The sequence below is a fragment of the Orcinus orca genome, chromosome 20 (assembly GCF_937001465.1).
Source record: "Orcinus orca chromosome 20, mOrcOrc1.1, whole genome shotgun sequence".
NCBI lineage: Eukaryota > Metazoa > Chordata > Mammalia > Artiodactyla > Delphinidae > Orcinus > Orcinus orca.
In genome coordinates, this window is record NC_064578.1 from 40119006 (window position 1) to 40126938 (window position 7933).

General features: G+C 44.3%; 1 protein-coding gene across 2 annotated transcripts in view; it reads right to left on the reverse strand.

Annotated features, from left to right (window-relative positions):
• Positions 1-7933, reverse strand: part of TSHZ3 (teashirt zinc finger homeobox 3) — a 70102-nt gene that overhangs the window by 60215 nt on the left and 1954 nt on the right. The window lies entirely within an intron of this gene.

A 7933-nucleotide genomic window follows, 5' to 3' on the forward strand; every position in this document is an offset into this window, starting at 1 on the left:
TCCTCTCCCACCACATCCTCCACCTCCTGCAAGCTATGATGGCAAAGAAGAATTCGAACGTGTTTGGAAACATCCCGCAAGAACTGTGTGCTTGGGGTCTCTGGCAAACTTATGTCCTACAGTGGCCTGGATCCAGGGTAGGTGCATGGAGATGTGGCAGGGGGAGTCTCAAAGGTCACTCAGGTTTCTGTCAAACAGGCGACGTCGGCCAGCTCCGTGGCGGGATGTGCAACAGTCAGGCATGGTCCTCAGATGCCCCCATGAAAGGTGTATAACAATAGCAATAAATAATAATAATAAAGCATATGTTCTGTGCTAATTTCCCTTATTGCACTGTTACAGAAAGGTGGCTTTCTCTTGTTACCCATAAGCACATGCTCCTATGTTCTCTGTCTCTCTCTCTCTCACACACACACACACACACGTGCACACACAGCACTTCCCATAATCCCACACCATGAGGATGAGAAAACCTACAGAACAGCCTCTCCCCTGATCTGAAAACTCCACTCTCATTCTTCTCTGAGCTCCTTTTCCATTCCTATACCTCTTACTTCATTCCATAGGCCCTTCTGAAGTGTTTACCTGTCTCCTCTCCAGAAATAATGGTCACCTTAATTAGCCACATCTTTAAGGAAAGGGGAACTAAGATTCCTAGGCAACCAACCTGAAGACCCTTTCAAGCCAAGGCCCATCCTTTCCAATCACTGACTCTCCTTTGGAATATCAATGAATACAGCTCGGATACATTGTCACCTATGACCGAAAAGAGTTGAGAACACTTGTCTACAAACCAGACTTGACGAGATGGAATTTTAGCAGGAGTGTTACAATAAGGTGTTTATATTTTTTATGTGCTTACCATATTACCTTTATTATGTGTAACATCAAAGTGATTATAGCAATTACATTTAACAGAATTAATTACAGAACTTCCCATCATCCCGGGATACATAATGCATTAGAGGTAAGGCAAAGAAAGAAAACATCTTGATTGTAGTAACTATTGTTGGTGTGTATTTTCCCTGGCAGCAGTGCCAAACCAACTGCAGCTTTCAGGAAGGGCAGGGCAATGGAGACGGAGAGCTTTAATCAAAAATGAGGTATATTCCCCTTACCTTAAGTAACACTTTTGCCTAATAATATGTTGGCGCTATTGGACATATAAAATCAATTTAATTTTTTAAGCATGAATCTTTAAAAGGCACTGGTTAATCCACCCAACCAATGTTACTACATAAAGGAGAAAGCACATGGGTGAAAGACTTACAAGCCTTTACGTATGCAAAATAAATTCACTCAAGGCTTCATTAATATTAATTTAAATTCAAAACCCATTTACATTAAATTGTTCATTAAAAATTGCCTATTTTATGCAACATGCATTCCTCAAAGAACTCAGAGGAAACTGAATACATAGGACTAGATTTAATGACGGGGATGGAAAATCAAAAGGAAATGAATTGGAGTCATTTCATGTATATTACCAAACAGCCCTTTGCTCTCCAAGGGATGGGATCCAGTTTGGGGAAAAAACAGGCATTCAAAGTAGTTTGCTTTCTGCTACTATAAACTTGTGAACGTGACCTTCCGGTCTACCCAAGAGGAAGAAGAAAACAAGAGAAATTGGTGGAATGGAAGCCAGTCCAAGACCAGACTGGGGAAGGAAGCAGGTACCACCTCAGAATCTCACCTGGACTTACAGCATGGAGAGTTAGGCTTGCTTTTTAAAAAGTTACATTAGGGAACATTTGCCAGTACCCATCTTGGCCTAGAATTAATAGTTTCTCTCTCCCTATTCACTCCGCCCCCTGCAATCCTTTATTCCCAAGCAAGGGAATCAGGAAGATGATGACAAGAAGTTGGTGAGTTCCTTGCTTTGGCGCCCTCCCCCTTGAAGACAATCTGAACTTACACTGTTTCCCCAACAGCTGTTCTGGATGAAGAAAACACAGTCATAATTAATAACATGTGTCCTGACAGTATGAATTAATAATTTATCATTAAGCCCAAACAAATTTAAATGATTCTTCAAGAGCCACACCTTAGCACATTTGAGAAAAATAAGGTAAGGAGATGGTCAAAAAGTCCGGGCAATGTGACCTTCAGAAAAATGCTTTCCCGACCCCCAATACGTCTCTTAGGCCACTCTTGTTGAAATACTAAAATAATTTACAGAATTGAAAGTAATTAAACCCGAGAATCTAAGTGCTGATCAAATCAAGTGTATGTGCTCAAAATGTCTTTTTTTAAATGGGGGCTTATAAAATATTCACTATTTGGTCAAGGACACTGTGTAATCTTTCTAATAAAGATTCCTAAAAGTGGAGTATGACAGTCGTTCAGGCAAGTGGTCATAAGCAGATTATGTTCTATTACTGTTTTTTTTTTTACTTCCAAAAACACATAGCGTCTTTCTAATCACAAACAGTAACCTGAATTTTTACACCCATGTCTAACGTAAATGTTTACAAATGTTGAAAAATTTGAGAAAGCTACCAGATCTATGTATCCGTTCCTTAAAATTCAGGTAGAAGACTCCAGCAAGAAAAAGAAATATTCATAGCCATTGTTTAGTAGAATTTGAAAATTAATTTAATGACTAACTGCAAATACTGGAAACTAGAATTAATCTGTCTAGATTTTTTTTAAAGGCTTACAGACATTTAAATGCAAGTATCGGGACACTTTATCAACCTAACATAAAATTGTCATCTTATCTTATTATATGACTATTTTATGCATGTGTCAAAAGAATTTAAAAATGACTGCCTGTCTATTGAGTCTAATTACAACTGCACATTATCTGTCTCGATGTACCAGTCCATACCATTGTTACCAAATACAATATATTGTATTCACCTTTCATTTTTAACTTCAGACAGAGAAACCACAATTTGGAGCATAACTAGAACACACACATACACACACACACGCGCACACACACACACTGAACACCTGAGAGGGTCCGGGGTGAGTGATACCACTGTGTTGTTCTGTCCTATTTCCTTGCACGGGCTGCAGGATGATGGTACAGGGGTGTTACAAAAGAGCTTCTCTGAAAGGCCTACCTACCTGGGCTGCACAAAAACACAGAAGGTAGACACACACCCTATTTTTTTTTTTCTACTACAAGACTAAAGCTATTTTTATAGTTTGTCCAGTGACAGGCAGGAATAAAAATGGGCCAGCAGGAAAGCCTCACAAAGTACACTCGGCATAACTGGCCTGCTCCTGTTACTGGATTAAACATGGCTGTGGGGCACCAGGACCAGGGCTCCCTATCCTCTCCCTGCTCCTTCCCCGCCTGCATCCACAGCCCTCGCCCGGCCTGGCTCTGCCAGACACCAGGGAAAGACAAAGGCCCCCAAAAAGGGCCAGGCGCTTCGCCCTCAAGAAGGTGACCCTTCTCTCTCCAGAAACCCAGAAGGGGAGGGCAGGGAAACGAAGGGTTTTCGTTCTGGGAACTCACCTGGGTTTCACGGCATTTCCCCCGGCCCTGAGCAGTCACCTTTCATTCTAATCAGTTTACAAAACAATCTTTAGTTTAAAAAAAAAAAAAAAAAGAGAAAAATGCAGACTTGCGAGGCAATTTGGGGAATAACTGCTGATACATCAGTTATTGACTACCTGGCTCCTGTTTACGAGCACGCTCAAGGCAAAACTGAGAACAAAATGACAACATCAACTGCTCACAATCAAGGGTGGCCCTGGAGAGCACTGAAGCCCTAACTGACAGTTGTCAAGATAATGGGGGCACAGCAGCTGATTCGGGAAGCTTCTCTCCCCTGTGTGGATGTCCAGGGGAATAGCCTTGCCTCCTGCCCTCTTTGTTTTTCCCCTTCAGCTTCTTGATTTCTCTTTTTTTAGAATTTACATTGCTCCTTTCATTTTGTAGGAAAAGGGGTGCGGGGAATCACAGAGCGACCAAAACCAGTCATTTTGTCACCTTGCTACAGGGTAGAACGTCTGTCCAAAGGAGAGACGTGTGGCAGGTTTGAGAGCAAATAAATTCCCAAGGCTGATGCCGAAATGCCTTCCTGAATGCTCCATGTACTTCCAAGAGAGAAAAGCTCCTCTCTGGAGCTGCCTGGTATGTGCACGAGACTTAGGAAGGTTGGGATGGTGTTACTTGGACACCGCCAGGTGTGCCACCTTTTAGTTTGCCCGTGTCTACCGGCAAAGTAAAAACCCCCAGGCTGTGCCACCATGAGCTTATCCTATTCCTTGGGGACCCACAGTGAGCTGTTACCCCAGCAGGTCCTAAGGGCTCCAAACCACTTTGACAGAAGTCAAGATGCTTGAAGGTTTACCTTTGCAGTGGGACCACCTAAGAACTCCATGGAAGGTTATTCTCTTTCACCAAATAAGACTCAAAAGGTCAGTGGCAAGTTGTCGTTTGTTGGATTTTTTTTTTTTTTTTGAGGGGAGGGTGGAGTTTAGGCAATGGCTTTTAATGATTTTACACTTCCTTCCAGAAAATGAACAGGAAAGAATAAAACGTGATCTGCTATTAAGTACTGCTTGACTTTCTTTTCCGGTATTATCAAAAAATACTTGTTGAAAAACAAATGCTACACATAGGAGAGTGGGAAAATGGTCGTTTTGCCCAAAGGACAGGGGCCTCTGTAACCCCGCTCCTCTGAACTTCTACAGGCAATAGCTTTTGTCCAGCACAAATGTATAGCCCTTTAAAATTACATGCCTGGAGAAAGGAAACTCCTGCCCAGGTTTCTCTTCAGCAGGTGAAGAAATTTCTCTCTCCCCTTTAAGGAAAGACACTAAGCCGTGCATAATTTCTATCAAAAACAGAGAAATCCTAAAGGGCAGAAATACGTCTTTTCAGGGATTCCTGGAGCCTGCTTTGGCCTTCTGGAGAACAGTGTTACATTTGGCCTAGATGTAAAAACTGTGTGCACCTGTGTGCTATGTCTGCACACTCTCCCCAGCTCTCAGCCCTTTGTGGTTGTTATTCTACCCCCAGACCATTAAAAGGGCCCTAATTCCTATGACATGATTATCCAGGTACCAAAGCCCATTTGTCACCTGCAGCAGAAAATTGAGTTAATGCACAACTAAAGGCAGCCAGGACTGTGTAATATCAACTTGATTACATCAAACTAGCTGCAAACCTAATTCTGCTGGATGACACTGCGTCGAGCTTGTCATCTCCAATCATTAAAGCTGTCAGGAATCCATCAGGTTTACAGCTAATTAGGTGAACACTAATGAAGCTGGCAAAACAACTTTTCTTTTTTTATGGCTGAACGGACCTTTCAGTTTGGAGGGGGGAAAAATTCTCCAGTCTCCTCAAGGTTGCTGGGGAATGGATTTCCAGTTACCAATCAGCAGACATCTTTCTTTTTCCCCACTCTCTATCAGTACAAAGCAATCAATTTGTCAGCACTCCCAGTATGCCACAAATGCAGGCATGAACCTTATAACTTGCAGCTAGGAGAACTGAAAAAAGGAGAAAAAAATGGGAAGTTTCTTGTCCGTCCAAATAAACAAACAAACTCACACAGCACACTTATTGGCCTGTGCATACTTATCACCAGCCTGGATGTGGAAGGTTTTTTTTATTCCTCCACTCTCCTAAATAAGTAGCCCTTCAGACATTCCCCCCCTCCTCCACACGTCCATTAGGCAGAGGCATTCTGATAAAGTAAATCCAAAACCCGGGTATGAGAAAGAAAAAAAGCACTCATGCTGCCAACTTCTGATTGACCATTAAGCTATTGATGAATGTGCCTGTCAGGAGAGAGACAATTAAATCAAATATGAAACAAAGTCGTTTTGACGGGTCATTTTGATAGAGCAAAACCACTCTTCCAGCTCCTATTAGTAGTGCAGTCAAGTTTTTATATAATGAATATTTCTTAACTGACCTGAGATTTCCTGGCTGGCTTTTTAAAAGGTGCAAAAAGGTCAGTGAACAGGTTGCTTTAAAAAAATAGATAAATAAAACCAACAGCACATTTCCTCCTCCTCTACTATTTTTAGCAGAAATTTATCAAATAAGAGTCTCAGATTGGCAAGGTGGGAGAGAAAAGATGAAGCAAAGGCGGAGAGGATTCTAAACCAAATGTAAAGATGCAGTCACATATGGTTCATTTGATTGAGGCACACAGATACCTTCAAATGTGCATCCAAAAAGGAAAGAAAAAAATCCCAAAGACTGGAAGCAGTCCAAGACACTCCTACTGCCCAACTTTGTGAAGGAGTCCTCCAAACTTTGAGAGTTTATTTTGGGTAGATAAGCTCATTGCTTGAGCTTGGAATTTAAAGTAGAAGATGGGATAGGCAAAAAGCACCAGCCAGGAGGTGACTTGAGAGGCAGCACCCTCCCTACAACCACTACTGGGATTTTCAAACTTTCTAAATTTGGGTAACCCTGAGGACAGAAAGCAAAATTTGTAATATATGCCCCAAACCAAGTCTGTTTTCTTCTACGATTTTCTTAGGACAGGACAGTACATTTTTGGGAGAAGAAAGAACAGCATTTCCTCTCTGTGATCCTGTGTGAGAAGACTCAAGTTCAGATGCAGCCGGTGTGTGAGCTCTACCGGCAGTGCCAGCTGAAGTGACAGAAATGACCATCACCATCACCCCCACTGCTACTACAGGCACTCTGGGGCAACATGGGTACCATACTTTCATCCAAAAAGGGCACCAGGCAATGCCCTGACCCTTCTCCCTCCCCTCCCTTCTTCCACAAAAGCAAAGAACAGAAAAGAAAGGAAGAGAAGGAAAAAAAAAAAAAAAAGGAAAGAAAAGAAACGAACCTCCACTTAACCCTCCCCTTCAGGCAGCATCTGAACCTCTGCACATCTGAGTGTTACTCATATCAAAATACATCCTGTCCATATGTGGTCCTCTCAGCAATCCGCCCCAAATCCCAGAAGTTGCACTGACAGGGCCCTAGTGACGTCACAGAGCTTGGCCTCACCATTTCAAGTGATTTATTGATGTTTATTGGGAATGAATAGATCAAAGGCAGCAGCATGATGGGCAATCAATCAGTCATCAAATCAAGGGTGGCAAAGGGCCAGAAACCCTTCTTCCAAGCAACATGCCCCCAACTGACATTATTGCAAAATAATGTTATGTGTGTGGGTTTTGTTTTGCTTTCAATGCTTTTTCCAGAAAAGAAAAAAAAAAAAAAAACCCGGCTCAGTCTTAAAAGGAGTTGACACTCCTGGAAAAAAAAAAAAGAGGCGGGGGGTGATGGGGAGAAAGTACTCTGACACGTCCCAGAACTAAGTGCTATGAGGAGATGAGGATGGGAGAAGCAGTGGAAGGAGGGTGGGGGTGAGCGAAAACAAACCGGGGAAAAGGGAACGCCAGCATCTAACATCGACTTGACAGTCATCTGACAATACCCAGACCCTGTGCGCTCTGCTTTCCACCGCTGTGCCCGGTTTGGGCCCAATAAATGAAGAATCAATCGGATTAGCAGTAAGGTGGCCGAAGGGACCCGCTCGCTCACTCGCTCTCTTTCGCTCGGCAGAGACACCAGGCAGTCCCCCGCCGGCCGGCCGCGGGAGGACACGGAAGGTGTCCCAGAGAACTCAGGTGACCCCGCCCGCCCCCACAGAAAGAGACAGAAGAGGGCTCCTTCCCATTCTCTCCGCGGCCAGGCAGAGAGCTGAGGAGGCAGGGACCCAGCCCGGCTCAGTTCGCCGCGAGCGAGCACGGTTCCCGAAGTGGGTGCGAGCGGGAAGGGGAGGGGGGGGGGGTTTGCAGAGCGCAGCGGGGCGTCCGGGGGGCGCCGGTCCGTGAGGCGGGCGCACGCACCAGACAGGAGAGCGGCGAGCGAGCCCGGCGCCCCGGAGTTACTCTGCGCGGCCAGAGCGAGAGGGGCGAGGAGCGGGGCAAGAAGCGGGGTCGCCGCCGGCTGGAGACGCGGGGCGAGGAGAGGAAGAGGAGGCGG